This window comes from Dermacentor variabilis, chromosome 5 (genome assembly GCF_050947875.1).
Source record: "Dermacentor variabilis isolate Ectoservices chromosome 5, ASM5094787v1, whole genome shotgun sequence".
Lineage (NCBI taxonomy): Eukaryota > Metazoa > Arthropoda > Arachnida > Ixodida > Ixodidae > Dermacentor > Dermacentor variabilis.
Window position 1 is genome coordinate 168028140 of NC_134572.1, and position 16387 is coordinate 168044526.

The window sequence follows — 16387 nt, forward strand, 5'->3', positions numbered from 1 at the left end:
CTTTAGAAGCCACACGTTAGACCGAGCGGGGAAAATGTTTAAAATGCGTAAGCCTTCTTTATACTGTAGTAGCCGATAAAACAGAAAACCCAATCTATTTATCAGCTAAGAACACGCACATGGATGGTTCTATTAGGAATTACTCTATTCAGTGTAAAGGTAGCCTGGACGAGGTCGTCTGGACAATGGAATTGAAGTCAGCTTCTGTAGGTGTGCACCGGCCTGTGCTTTCTTCAAGAACCATCTCTGACGCTTGTCATATCAGAGAGAGAAGGTCTTGTCTTTTATTGTAGACCATTTGCTTGGTTCTACCGTCAATACTAAGCTTACTAAACCTCAACGTACAGGAATTGGCCGGACTGCCTTTGGTTGCAGATCAAGGCGTGTAGACAGATTCGCGTCTTGCCCGCATACTTAGTTATTAGGCTGTAGCCTCGATGGGCTAGAACATCGAATCATATGAAGTAATGAGCTGTGTCACGGTTTGTCACCCGTTCGCCACCGGCGAGAAGTCGTCGACGGGGTATACAAGCCGGCCGGACGTTCCGTACACAAGCGAACACAGCGAAGTAGTCAAAGTCGGGAGAAAGAGCGAAAAAAATTTATCGACTGACGATGACACAAGGATTGAAAGAAACACAAAAAACACTTGGAAATGCGAACTCTAACAAAAATGCATCTAATCTAGATCAATGATGAATACAAAGGAAACACAATGAACAGTTAACAGTAAACATAGAAATTAACACTACACAAAGCACACTTAACGGTGGTCAAGTAAAGAAAGTTCCAAAGAAAACAAATGGTGGTATACGCATGGAGGGGCAGCAGCAGCAAGTCCATAAAGCGTGGAGTCGATGGCAGAGCTGGCGATTGCTGGGCTGGGTTTCCCGGGAGTCTAGGCCTGAAGTCTTCCTTTGAGCAGGTTGAGCTAACTTGAGGTGAAGTGCCGTGAGCCTCGTTGCAGACGTCGGTTTCTCGTCTCTTACGTCAACTAGTAACTCGCTGTTCAGACGCGGCTAGGCGGCCCAGGCGATACTGGACGGCACTAGCACTTAGGCGCTTCTCAGCAGATTGTAGGCTCAGCTTCTCGACTCTGGACTCTAGACTGCCTGGCTCGGTCTAAAACCTGTGCACATACCTTCTCCTTTCCTTAGTGCCCTTGGCGGGGGGGAACGACAGATATTGGTAACGATCTAATCAAGTTCACCCAATTGAATACTGGCTCCTCCCAAGGTCTCGGCCACGCCTCTGTTCATTAGGGGCTAGGGAACGGGTACTTTCCGCCTGATGATAAAGTTCGCGCACTCGTATTGCCCCACCTTCTCACACCCTCGTGTCCGTGGCGGGTCTTTATTGTCAGTTCAAAAACATGGGAGAAAGTACGGCTGTTGGCCATACGGCGCTGTCGGCACACATACACTGGCAGCAATTTCACGACACGGGATTCAACAGAGACACCACATACACTGTCAGCACTTCGTTGACACAGGATTGCACACACCCCACATACTTAGGAATATTCGAACCCCCGCCTTCTTAGTAAGCTTCTCAATGCACGCGCGGGGCAGAGAATACACAGGCGTTCCTACAAAAAAAAAAGAACGTCGGGGTGTCACGGTCGCGACGACGAAAGATTCCTACAAAAGGTTGGCGGAGCGTCACGCTCACGCCGACGACAAAAAGTCAATAATCCCTAAAGCTGCTTTCGACCCTTTTCGGCCACTTGCCCGAGTGGCCGGCAATAACCGTCTTGCTCGTCGGTTCCTATTACTACGACCCTTTGGCGCCCGTTAGTTGGTGTTTCACCGAATCGAATAATGCCGCACCGTGACATGGCATGGCACGGCAAGAACGTTATCCTGGTCCAGAGAAACTAGGGCCCGAGGGCAAAAGCTGCCAGGCTAAGTCGATGGCTCCGCCCACGAAGGCTCCGGCAGGCCAAATGCTTTCCCGATGTCGTCAGCTCTCCGGTCGGCCAGGAGTTGATCTTGGAGGACTTCGCTGGATATGCGCCGTCTCCAGTCCTCTTCACTGTTGAGATCTCAAGTCTTTTGGTTAGGGCACAGCCAGAACAAACGATGTCTAAAAGTTGTGACACAGATTGTGTCCACAACTGTTACATTCTGCGGGAAAATCCTGGTCAATTTTGTTAAGCACAAACGGTGTGAGAAAAGATTTAGTTTTAATCATTCCTAATGTGACTGCCTGAGCTCGGTTGAGCTTCTGATGGGTGGGCAGGACTAAAAAACTCCTTCTGTCCCTATAGTGTGAGGTGATCTCGTGAAAAGTAGTAAGTGGGTCGTTCTAGTAGCCGCAGTCATCCTGGAGCAGTTAGTTTTCTGATACCCGGCATGTGAGGTCTCGCACAACAGAGTGAGCTTGATCGTCAGGATTGCAGCCACTGGGGCTGACCTAGTGGCCCTGATGAGCCGGAAACCATACTAGGTGTGAGCTATCCAGTTGTTCGTATTTATGAGTACTAAGATTGTGTATACGTAACCTGTGTGCTTCCATTGAGATGAAGCCGGCTGAGTAGTTCCTGATAGCTGTGCGGGAATCGGAGAAAATCGTGGAGCTTCTCCTCATTGTAATTGCAAGCACTATGCTTGCTTCTTCGGCGCCACGAATTGAGCTCGTTCTTAGTGACGCCACGCTTATTAATTTACCGTTCTCATCAACCACGGCAATAGCGTAGGGGTTGCCCTATCAATAACTAGTTTCACCGACAAAAAGAGCTGACCTCTGTTGTTGGTGCAGTTTACCCAGAATGCATTTGGCCCTGGCGTTCCTTCTGCCCTTGTTGTGGACAGGATGAATATTTCTAGGCATGGGGTCCACAAGTAATTGTGTCGCCACCTCCTTGGGTATTTTGAACTTAGAGACGTCTCCTACTCAAGGCAGTATTCCGACTTCATCTAGAATTTTGGACCCTGGCTTAGTGATGGAGAGTCTTGCAATTTGTGACGTCGAATGCGCCTCAATGAGCTCCTCTGTAGTGTTATGAAGTCCTAACTTGAGGAGTTCGGTACTCGTTCCGTGCGGGAGTCGCAGATCCCTTTTGAGTCCGGAGCGTATAAGTATGTTTAGGTTAGCCTTCTCTCCTTTCCCCCAGTTCAGGTATGATGCAATGTATGTGACATGACTGATGAAGAATGCCTGATATGCTGTGGTGAGATTGTCCTCTTTGTGGCCTGCATTTCGATTTGAGGCCCTGACCAGGAGCTTTAAAGTACTGTTGGCCTGGCTTGTGAGATGGTTCATGGCCGTAGCATTACAGTTCCTCGCGTCAGTGAGAAGACCCAGAATTTTAATTGTGCCTGATTTCGGTATGACTCGTCCTGTGTTGTCTGTGACTTTAATTGGCAGAGTTTCTAAAGGCACAAGGTTCCTAACAACCTGTCTTCCCTGTCTAAAGATCAGCAGCTCAGATTTACTAGGTGATCTTCTGAGTCCGGTGCCCTTAAGGAAAGTTTCTTTGGTGTCTACGGCTGCCTGTAGTGCCTGCTCTAGTGCTGCGAGTGACCCCCTGGGGACCAACACTGTGATATCATCAGCGTATATGACGTGCCCCAAGCTCGGAATTTTGAACAATTCCTCCGAGAGCCTGTGCATGGCAAAGTTAAAAAGAGGAGTGGGGACAATACCCAACCTTGTGGTGTGCCACTGTTGCCTAAATTGCACGGACCACCTGTGACTATCCCTAGATTGACCCGAGCTGTCCGACTAGCTAGAAAGGACCTCATATAACTGGGAAATCTGCTTCCCAAGTTCAAGGTTGAGATTTCATGTAGGATATGCTTATGTGCCGCCGTATCAAATGCTTTCTTAAGATCCAGACTCAGGAGGCCCTCTGCGTCCCTGCTAGGGTTGTGAATAATAGCACGTTTTATCATGAGCATGGCGTCCTGTGTGGATAATGCTTTCCGAAAACGTATGAGATTGTGCCTAAAAAGATCCTGGTTTTCTACGTCGTCTACTATTCGCTTATGAATAGCCTGTTCGGCTACCTTTCCAATACAGGATGTAAGTGATGTGGGCCTGAGGTTCTCTTTTGTTAGTGGTTTGCCAGGTTTTGGGTTATAAACGTCACCTTGGCCTCCCTCCATTCCAGTAGGACCGTGCCGGATCTTCAGTGACTGTTAATTTTGACCGTGATTATGTCTAATGCATCATCGTCCAGTTTTCGCAAAATCTAATTTGTGATGCCATCCGGACCCGGCGCAGATCTGCCGTTCAAAGAGTACGTGCCTTATCTCAGCTGCAGCGAAGTTACTGTCCAGGTCCGGTTGCGATATTCCGGAGTAAGGTTCGCTTATTTCTTCTTCATCCTCATATTCATTTTTAAGTGGCAGGTACTTTGCGCGAGGCCGTTTGCGACCTCTCTTGCTGTCCGCCCTATAGTACCTGCATATTGACGAGTCGGTTTATAGTGAGGTTTGCAGTACCTCTGGAGAGCTTGTCATTAAGGAGGCTCTTCAATAGATTCCATTTGCCTCCTCTGTGCAATCTGTCGTCTCTTTTTGAGCAAGCTTCGTGTCATTGTTGACGGGAGAGTTCAGCCGCGTAGGTTTCAATATCACGATTAACTTGGGCGACCTTGGATGTAAGTCTTCTATTAAGTCTGTGACTCTTCCATCTGGTTAAGAGGGAATTATTCGCCTGCATGTGAGCTAGCTTGGAGTTCATTTTCGGAGTTCAAGTTCTGTCGAGACTGCTGTAGTAGCTTTCTTAATCGTTGCCTTTAGTTGATCTGAAAGCTCCTTATAAGATTCGCCAACTATGCTGGCTTCCTTACGCAACTTACGAAAGAGATCCCAGTCGACGTACTCATATTTCCTTAGTGGTCGTTGTTGCGTCTGCAAGATGACCTCAATTATGTAATAATTGCTTCCCAAATTATCCTGCAGATTGTCCCACGAGCATTCAATTCTCCGAAGGAATGTTAGATCCAGGGCTGTATCGCTGGCGGTGGATGTACCAGTTCTCGTGGAAAGTTAGCATCTGTTATAAGAGCAAATTTAACTCACCGGTCGAGGATGCTAATTAGTACCCTTGACGCCCTGATGACCGTCGCGCCATGCTTTCTTTGGAGCGTTGAAGTCCCCAGCCACTAAGAGTGGCGCTGTTTCTGCCTTATCGAAAATCCCTTTTCCTCTCTGTCGGAGAACTATAAACTTTAGCTATAAACACGTTAGCTGATTTTTTATTCTTCAGGATGAGTTCGATCATTTGTGTTTCTAGACCAACCTTGCATTGGGGAAGCTCGTGAGTTTCATAGGAAGTGCCCTCTCTAACCAAAGCCGCTATTCCCCGATCCCCTGGAATGATCAAGGTTTCGGAGCTGTAACCCGGTAGAGAGATATCCTCTTTAGCTGGTGTTTCTACTAATAGAATGATGTGCGGCTTAAATTTGGCCGATATAATGAGTTGCTGCAGGGGAGCCTTGCGCCTTAGGAACCTCGTACAATTGCACTGCCAGATTTTAATTTTACTGCGGTCGTTTGCACCCATTATGATATCATTGGTTGACTATCCGAACCCCTAGAGTCTGGGCTCGGGCTACCGTTTGTGACTTCGTGGACCGCCGATGCAGCCACTGCGTTTGCCTTTGCCTTAATTTTGTGCCTTTCTAGTTGACCCATTCTTGCATCGAGATTAGTGATGAGCTCCATGACTTTCGCCAGAGTCCTGGCTATTGTTGCTAACGTTACCGCTATTCTTATCTTTCTTGGGTTTGGGGGGGTGCCTCACCTTCTCTCATCTCCTCTACCTCAGTGGTTTCTAAATCTCCCTTCTCCGTTTCGCTAATGGGAACAGGGGGGGGGGGGGCTCTACGTTTGGGTTTGCCGGCCAAGGGTTTTGGAGCCGCTGTCTCCATCTGACTGCGGGTGCCTCGCACACTTCTTTAACGGATTTGAAAGTTTCCCTGAGCTCAGACAGTTCTTGCTTCAATTTCCGATTTTCGGATTCTCATGCCAATATTCGGGGACTTGACTCACGTTCCGGCTGTGCCCTACCGTTATTACTCCTAGAACTTGCCCTTGTCGGTTGTCCTGATTTCCCAGGGCCTCCGTTCTTGAATCGGTCAGCCTAAGTTGCTCTTGGGTCCGACTGTGAACGGAACCTTGATCTTGCTGCAGCCCCTTGGGGTTGCGAGTCGACAACAGAAGATTCTCCGGAGCTGGGTTGTCCTTTGGATCGAGAACGCCCCCCGGAGCTGGAGTGCCCTCGTTAGCTGGAGCGTCCTCTCGTGCGAGAACGCTAGTCGGCGTCCTCTTCTTGCATCATCCATTTGCGCTGAGAAGCTTCGCTGTCGCCAATGTCGTCGGCCACCTGCGTATGGCGCTCTTGCTGTCGTTGGCGCCTTCGACGCCTTTGTCTCATGATATAAGGCATCTGGAGCCTTCGACTTCACTTTCGGTCTCCAGTTGGGTGTGCGCCACCGCAAATAGCTCACTTAGGATAACATCGATGATCTTCATATGGGGAAGTGATTCCAAAGCCTCTACACTTTCTAACACTTGCCGGATTGGGACACACTTTGGATCTATGTGCGATTTCACCACAGCCGTAGCACAAATTTATCTGTTGTCTGTAGAGAACAGGGCATGAGTACGTTACCACAAATAACGTGGTTTGGCACTCTTTTTCCCTCAAAAAGTACCGCCACCGTTGTAGTTTGCTTGATCCGACGTACCTCGACGAGGCCCGGAAGTTGATGATTGACGAAAAGGGTTTTCAGCTTCGCGTCGCTAATGTCCAGGTCGATACCGCGAACAACACCCTTGCACGTATCTTCCCATGCTGCGGTGTAGGCTGCCACTTCGAAGGGTCCATCCTTCGTATGGATCTTGCGTACCTTGGCATAAGCTCTCGCGTTTTGTTCCAGCGGAGTCGACACCACGAAAATTTTTTGACAGCCATTTGGACAGTACGAGCCCTCCGTCGTGTATTCCGGCGCTAAGGCTGCCGCCATGGCCACCGCTCTGGAGATTTACCAGGCTGAACATTTTAACGTCGAGGCCGTCGCGTGGACGAATATTTTGATGTGATCCCTCAGTAGTATCGGGATCCTAGAGGCGGTAGCGATGCGCTTAAGCACGTTCTGCGAGATGGCCGTGCGGTGACTGCATTTCACGCCATGATTGGTATCCTCTAGAGCCACGGATTTTCCGCCAGCGGCTAATGCAGGTCTCCTTCGGCGAGTGATGGCTCTCATCCATTCAATATCTTCCTCCGAGGAGATCTCCATGCTTTCAACTGTGGAGCCGGAGGCCATGCCTACACTCCGTCCTGTGCGTGAGGCCTAGGCCTACAGCGCGAGTTAGGGGCTAGCACCTCTTCTACGTGGCACGCAGAAAACAGTGTGCAAAGAGCCAAAAAATGAACCCACCGGCAAAAAAATGGGCATCCACGTAATCCTTGCAATAAGACGTGCCCATCGACACCTGGTTCTCAGGGTTGGCGCAAAAATATCGGCACAAGAACATTGATCGAAGTAGGAGCCGATGTTTGCACGACCGCAATAGTCGGCTTCTTCGCAAGGTGACAAGAGTAAATACTTTAACAGCACAGTGAGAAGATGTTAAAGCTGTTGCTCTTGTAGATAGCTGTATAAAGGACAAGCACACAATTTTTTCAAGAAAAATCGCTAAATAGGTTACAAACATTCACCTAGTAAGTCTTTATTTTCACAAAACATTGTGGCACAATTAATAACTGCATTAAACTACGAGGCCTTAATATAGCGTTTGACCACGTACACAATGGCTGGATACAAAGGCCGTCTTGTTATAAACCTATGTCTCAATATTGGCACGTGTACTTATCTTTTTCCAGTGACCGCTTTTCGGCCGCTAAACAATGTAAAACGTATCGCTCGGCGAAGGCCACGACTGCATCTATCGGAAGTATCTCTAATGTTATCGATGTGCTATCTGCTGTCTATTGTCGCCGCACTTTTTGTGATCAAATTGCATGCGCGCCGCGAATTGTGATTTCTGGAAGGCACGCGGGCACGAGCGATTACTCTTGAACCTTCGGCGAGTCATGTATAAAAGCCGACGCGGTTGACACGCTGATCAGATTCCGGCGATCGGCGCTCGCCGCTATCGTTGTGTTTTGAGCACTACTTGCATTTGTGGGCACAGGTTTACCCAATGTTCCTTTCGTGCTTGACAGTTTTGCTACTGTGGTCTTCACCGTCACTACAGGGGGATCGTAGGACTGTATAAATTAAATGAATGAAAAGAATAACTAAGCTAGCTGCTTCGCAAAAAGATTGACCAAGTGGTGGTCACAAGTAATGCGTCTTAGCACACAACCATGGTGGTTAACTGATGAAAGCTTTGTTTGGTACATGCTGACTTCTGTACTTAAAGGCTTGGTAAATAATTATGACTTACGTGACAAATGTTGTACTCGAATTTTAAGACAGAAGCACAACACTGCTGTTATTTCATTCGTTCACGCCCTATCGCATACCATAAAGGGAGAGCCGTAAGCTCATGACATTGTAGTATTTTTGCACCTGATATGTTGTCTAAGCTTTGTAAGTAACCTACGCGGAACGCAAAAATATGGCAGAATTACCTATAAAACAAAAAATATACGCTTGCAGGTTGTATGATTGTGAACATGTTGTATCGCATACATTTAGATTGTATGTATGTTAGTCGCACCGGCAGATGTTTAAACTGTAGATTATCTCAGCACAATCACTGCAACAAAACAAAAAGGAACGGGCAAACACGGCATTTCATCTTATTACTGTGCTCCAGCTGGGGGTGCGTTCTGCAGTTCGAAAACTGTAGTGTTGTTTCAGGTAACAAGAAGGAGGCAAAAAGAGAACGAAAGTCGCAGTTTCGCCCGAAAGGCGAAGCATTGATTGAGATAGCAAATTTGAATACGAAACGAAGGATAGTAGATTACTAGGCCCTAAAAACTTGTAAATATTCGCTTAGCAACTCAATTAGCAAGCTTATTGTCATGTTTCAACAAGCAAACATGTGCACGTCTCACTCAATGACCGCGGAAACTCGCTGTTAGAACGCTGAAGTGAGGAAGGGTGGCAGCGGCAGCATGAGTAATGACCTTGGTACAGCCTCTCGCTTCGACGCGAAGAAAGCGGCGAAAACGCAGAGCACACGAAGCTATCCCCCCTTGGTTGTCCACATCGCAGATCGAATTCAAAATAGGGCCCGCGCGGACACGCCGTACCCTTAAGCCGCTGAAGTGTAACGCCCCCCTCCCCTCCCCGAGGTGCCTTTTGCGCGATGGAAGACGGCAAGCTTGCTCCTGCTTTCCTCTTTTTGGAGCTCGAGATTGAGTCGCCATCATTGGCTCACCCTCGCACGCTTTCATTCGCACATACAGTTGCGGTGGAGCGACGATGTTATCACCCATGGACTTTGCACAGAACATCACGGCAACGGCACAAATGACGCCGCCGTCATACTTGAGAAGTTGACTATTTACTTAAGGCTATTTATATAATTAGAGAGAATGCAACAAATAATCTGAGTATCTCCAAGCGGCGACAAGCAATATTACCTTGGTACAATCCAGCTGCATGTCATTTACATATATTTAAATCCTGGTGAATGAGAGTTGGCACAACCTGTATCTATTCTGGACGGAGAGGCCTCGCCCGCTAGAAGACTACACTTTAATAAGCGTAATCTTTCCCATCTTCCTCCTTCTGATCCTTCATCTTTCTTGTTCTCTCCTTGCATCCACAAAGCTCAACTTACACAGAAGTTAATATTGGTGATGATCGTGGTGATGACGGTGAATGCGGCTTGGTGCTTAGACCCGCGACAAGCTCCCTCTCTTGGAAGGCTGACCATCCTGGTAAGGAAGGACAGCGCTATTTCTGTAGGTCAACACACAAAACATTGTGAAAGGTCGCCTTGGGAAAACACGCATCGGTCGTCCTTTTCGAAGTCGTATAGGCTTGTTACGTAAAATACAGCCTGTTGAGTAGGCAGTACTTGCAACTATGCGGTAGCGTTGCCCACTTTGACGATACTTTTATGTTTCGCCATCTTGTTCTCGTACGGCTTGATAACTCGCCTCTTGTACGTGTTGCAAACAGTAAGCTCTTCACGGACCTTTTCTTGGGCAACGTTGTATTCGCATTCTTGAGCTGCATTTCAGGATGTCGTGCCAAGTGGAAGGGGTCCTTTGGCTCATTTGCCTGCTGCAGCGTGAAGAGTACGACGCGCTCAAGGTCCCTCTTAGCATGTTGTCACCTTTTAGGGTATATTGCAGGTTGCTGAGCGACTTCCACCGAGGCTGACGATTCTATGCGGAGGACATGCATCGGCAGGCACAGCGGAAGCTTGGCATTGTGGTGCACCACAGGCGATGGTTTGCCGGAAAGGCACTCACAATTAACAGGGAACTGCTGAACCAGGAGTTGCACTTCACTGCGCTTTTCTAAAGCACATGCGTGCTTCGTGCATTCCGTCATCTGATACTAATTCCGGTCCGCCAGCTTCAGCTCGAACGTGACACGCTCGGTAGTAGTCGTAGTCGCCTTATTGTTTATCGTTGTCACACTTTTGATTGCTCCTGGAGACATGCTGCTTCGCTATGCAGGAGCTGCGTTGAATTTCTTGCGGCGTCGCTGTTGAGACCGGTTGGCTTCAGTAGTCACACGCCCCACCTGCGGTGTTGCCACATGTGACAGGAAGTGTGTGTAACGGACATCGGCGGCGAACCCCCTCGCTGTTCTTTCATTTCATTGCGTCGCACATTATGTTGTTGTTAATTCCGATGTCGGGGACCTGCATGCGCGTTGTAATCGCTTGTTGCCATCATCATCATCATCATCAGCAGCAGCAGCAGCAGCAGCAGCAGCAGCAGCCTGGTTACGCCCACTGCAGGGCAAAGGCCTCTCCCATACTTCTCCAACAATCCCGGTCATGTACTAATTGTGGCCATGTCGTCCCTGGAAACCTCTTAATCTCATACGCCCACCTAACTTTCTGCCGCCCCCTGCTACGCTTCCCTTTCCTTAGAATCCAGTCGGTAACCCTTAATGACCATCGGTTACCTTCCCTCCTCATTAGATGTCCTGCCTATGCCCATTTCTTTTTCTTGATAACGGACATCTTAGTTGAAACTAAGATATCATTAACTCGCGTTTGTTCCTTCACCCGATCTGCTCCTTTCTTATCCCTTAACGTTACATCCATTATTATTCTTTCCATAGCTCGTTGCGTCGTCCTCCATTTAAGCAGAACTCTTTTCGTCAGCCTCCAGGTTTCTGCCCCAAACGTGAGTACTGGTAGTACACAGCTGTTATACACTATTCTCTTGAGTGATAGTGGCAACCTACTGTTCATGATCTCAGAATGCCTGCCGAATGCACCCTAGCCAATTCTTATTCTTCTGGTTATTTCAGTCTCATGATCCGGATCCGTGGTCACTACCTGCCCTAAATGTATTCCCTTATAACTTCCAGTGCCTCGCTACTTATTGTAAATTGCTGTTCTGTTCCGAGACTGTTAAACATTACTTTAGTTTTCTGCAGATTAATTTTTAGACCCACTCTTCTGCTTCGCCTCTCCAGGTCAGTGAGCATGCATGGCAATTCGTCCCCTGAGTTACTAAGCAAGGCAATATCATCAGCGAATCGCAAGTTACTAAGGTATTCTCCATTAACTTTTATCCCCAATTCTTCCCAATCCAAGTCTCTGAATACCTCCTGTAAACACGGTGTGAATAGCCTTGGAGAGATCGTATCTCCCTGCCTGACGCCTTTCTTTATTGGGATTTTGTTGCTTTCCTTATGGAGGACTATGGTGGCTGTGCAACCGCTATAGATATCTTTCAGTGTTTTTACATATGGCTCGTCTACAACCTGATTCCGTAATGCCTCCATGACTGGTGAGGTTTCGACAGAATCAAACGCTTTCTCGCAATCAATGAAAACTATATATAAGGGTTCGTTATATTCCGCCCATTTCTCTATCACGTGATTGATAGTGTGAATATGGTCTATTGTTGAGTAGCCTTTACGGAATCCTGCCTGGTCCTTTGGTTGACAGAAGTCTAAGGTGTTCCTGATTCTATTTGCGATTACCTTAGTAAATACTTTGTAGGCAACGGACAGTAAGCTGATCGGTCTATAATTTTTCAAGTCTTTGGCGTCCCCTCTCTTATGGATTACGATTATGTTAGCGTTCTTCCAAAATTCCGGTACGCTCGAGGTCGTGCGGCATTGCGTATACAGGGTGGCCAGTTTTTCTAGAACAATCTGCCCACCATCCCCCAACAAGTCTGCTGTTAACTGATCCTCCTCAGCTGCCTTCCCCTTTGCATAGCTCCCGAGGCTTTCTTTATTTCTTGCTGCGTTACCTGTGGGATTTTGAATTCCTCTAGACTATTCGCTCTTCCATTATCGTCGTGAGTGCCACTGGTACTGTATAAATCTCTATAGAACTCCTCAGCCACTTGAACTATCTCATCTATATTAGTAATGATATTGCCGGCTTTGTCTCTTAACGCATACATCTGATTCTTGCCAATTCCTAGTTTCTTCTTGACTGCTTTTATGCTTCCTCCGCTCCTGACAGCATGTTCAATTCTATCCATATTATACTTCCTTATGTCAGCTGTCTGACGCTTGTTGATTAACTTCGAAAGTTCTGCCTTACTGGTATCTTACTGGTAAAGCTTACTGGTATCCCGTCTAACGGAGTTACCACCGACTTCTATTGCACACTCCTTATGATACCCAGAAGATTGTCGTTCATTGTTTCAACAACAAGGTCCTCTTCCTGAGTTAAAGCCGAATACCTGTTCTGTAGCTTGATCTAGAATTCCTCTATTTTCCTTCTTACCGCTAACTCATTGATCGGCTTATTATGTACCAGTTTCTTCCGTTCCCTCCTCAGGTCTAGGCTAATTCAAGTTCTCACCATCCTATGGTCACTGCAGCGCCCGTTGCTGAGCACGTCCACATCTTGTATGATGCCAGGGTTAGCGCAGAGTATGACGTCTATATCATTTCTAGTCTCGCCGTTCGGGCTCCTCCACCTCCACTTTCGTCTGTCCCGCTTTCGGAAGAAAGTATTCATTATCCGCATAACATTCTGTTGCACAAACTCTACTAATAACTCTCCCCTGCTATTCCTAGTGCCTATGCCATATTCCCCACTGCCTTGTCTCCAGCCTGCTTCTTGCCTACCTTGGCATTGAAGTCGCCCATCTGTATAGTGTATTTTGTTTTCACTCTCCGAATCGCCGATTCCACGTCTTCATAGAAGCTTTCGACTTCCTGGTCATCATGACTGGATGTAGGAGTGTAGACCTGCACAACCTTCATTTTGTACCTCTTACTAAGTTTCACAACAAGACCTGCCACCATCTGGTTAATGCTATTCAATTCCTGTATGTTAGCAGCTATATTCTTATTAGTCAGGAATCCGACTCCTAGTTCTCGTCGGTCCGCTAAGCCCCGGTAGCACAGGGCGTGTCCGCTTTTTGCACTGTATATGCTTCTTTGGGCCTCTTAACTTCACTGAGCCCTATTATATCACATTTACTGCCCTCTAATTCCTCCAACAGCACTTCTAGACTCGCCACACTAGATAACGTTCTAGCGTTAAACGTTGCCAGGTTCATATTTCAATGGCGGCCTGTCAAGCGCTCAACAAAGCTCAAAGGCGCTTTTTAACATGTCCCTCTGTGCTCCGTGGGTAGAGCCTTGCGCTTATCGCAACCTGTAAATCTTCCTTCAAAAATTTCATAGAGCACAAGGACCTATTCCCAGCCACTATGCTGGATTTCTGCAGTGGCCTCTCCACCCAGGACGCATTCCTCCTATGACAAGTGGAAGTCCTGAGGTCCGTACCCGAAGGAGGAGAGCATTTAATACTAGCCCTTGATCTAAAGGAGCACTCGACAATATCTCGCATAAGGCCATCCTATCCGAATTAAACAACATCGGATGTGGTGAGAAGACCTTAAAGTACATAAAGGCTTTCCTAAAAGGGAGGAGTGCTACAATAAACGTAGCAAAAGTCACGTCGAAACCTTTTCAGACGCCAATCAAAGGTACCCCTCAAGGAGCCATCAGCTCTCCTCTGCTTTTTAATATCGCCATGAGATGAATCACGCACGCCCTGGATGATGTACCGCAGTTGAGACACACCTTATATGTGAATGATATCACTTTATGAACAATGCGTAGATGTCTGGTTAGCAAGGAGCAGACACTCCAAGAGGCTGCAAAAGCAGTTGAAAATTTTGCCAGGGTCAGCGGGCTAATTTGTGCCCCAGATAAACTTGAAATTATCAGGATACATGAAAAAAATACAAAAGTAAGGGAGACAAAGGCATACAAATTGAAGGAGTCAGAATAAAAGAGGTAACCGTTGCAAGGATTTTGGGTTACTGGGTCCAGGGTAACGGAAGAACAGACCACATAATAAACATGTTAAAATCAGCGGCGAAACAGGTTGCCAGAATGATACAGAGAATAACGTATCACAAAAAAGAAATGAAGGAGGCGGACACAATTCCATTAGTGAAGGCCTTTGTAGTCAGTAAGATGACGCACAGTCTAGCTTTCCACACACTAAACAAAAGTGAAGAAGAAAACATCGAGTCTATCTTTAGGAGAGGCTACAAAGTGGCTTTAGGGCTACCGGTAGGCACACCAACCCAAAAACTATTAGAGCTCGGAATACATAATACCTACTCCGAGGTAAAGACGGTGGTACTGATCGCGCAGAGAAGTCGTCTAAGCCAGGTGAGGGCGGGGAGTGAGATACATGCTAAGGTGGGCTTCACACATACCCACAAACCTGGACGAGGTACTCGTGGCAATCTCGGATCCCGTCCGATGCAAGATCTCGGTCGTTCCCCTGCCCAAGAATATGGACCCAAGCAAAAACAAAAAAAGCGGAGAGAGCAGAGAGTAAGACGGCTCCGTAAACACCTAAAAACAAAACAAATGTTTTGTATGTGGATGCTTCCATGCACAACAGGAGACGGGCCGTAGCAACAGTAATTGGCACCGACAGGAGAATGTTGACGAGTGCCTCCCTGTACACGTCCTCGATCGCGAAGGCAGAATGCTTTGCCATTGCCCTGGCGATCAAAGAGCAAGAATGGAGAGAGGAACCACACACGATTATGATATCCGACTTGCAGGATGCGTACCGTTTCTTTTTGAACGGCCGCCTCCCAATAAAAGTTAAAAATTTCCTTGGCGGGATATTGACAAACAGATATAAGTTGATCTGGTGTCCGGGACACACAGGCCTGGAGGGAAACCAGATTGCGGACGCTTTTACTCGAGGGCTCACGAACCGAGCAGAGCCTCGACAGCACTGCCAATCCTCCCAAACATTCCAGCTGGAGTCAAGCGAGAAGGACAACGACCTATACCAAATGGCCCCTAGCGAAGTTCTTGATCACCAGCGCGGCACGCGACAAAAATACAGCACCCCCACAAATCATTAGAAGGGGAGAACGCCATAGATCTCCGCAGAATTCAATCGGGGGCCTGTCCAAACCTACAAAGATTAAACAAAATTTTTGCAACGCTGTATGGGCACACCTGTCCGTGATGTGGCGGCTCGCCATCGCTACGTCACATTTCGTGGGGATATCAAAATAGACTACCAAATTTAAATACCTTTTTAGGTAAATTTCAGTTATCGAACACTTTGGAGCAATGGGAGGCACAACTCGCCAGCTCTGACCCGGAGATGCAGCTTGCGCTTTTGGATCACGTCAGGCAGTCGGCAGCAGACAGTGGAGCCCTGGACTTGGGGCCCCACCCATCGAGCTCATAACCTTTCATCCCAACCCCTTTCAATAAAGTTATTCCTTCCTTCCTTCCTTCCTTCCTTCCTTCCTTCCTTCCTTCCTTCCTTCCTTCCTTCCTTCCTTCCTTCCTTCCTTCCTTCCTTCCTTCCTTCCTTCACGTACTGCCTTTTTCTCATTTAGTGCCACAGGAACACAACTCACGGCGGTAGCTGTAGTTCTATCTCTATGTATCATACGTGCAAGTGCCTGTTCTAATAAAGCCATCCACATACGATCGGATTACTGCAAAATCTTCCTGAACGTGATTGCCATGTCGTCCTTCAGTTACTCCACCGCTCGCCATCACCTTGTAACGGAGAGGTCATGCCGACTACAACACTACCCTTGAATACCCGTACTCGTCGCCATCTTTGAGCTTCTGAACCCTCGTCTTCCTCATTTTCTCCTAGCATCCACAGAGCTTAACTTACAGCATAGTTACTCCTGATGGTTATGATGATGATGATGATGATGATGATGATGCATGTCGCTTGGCCCTTCGACATTTACCCATAACGTTTTCTGTGTGGACGAAGTGTGGATGAAGGCATTTCGT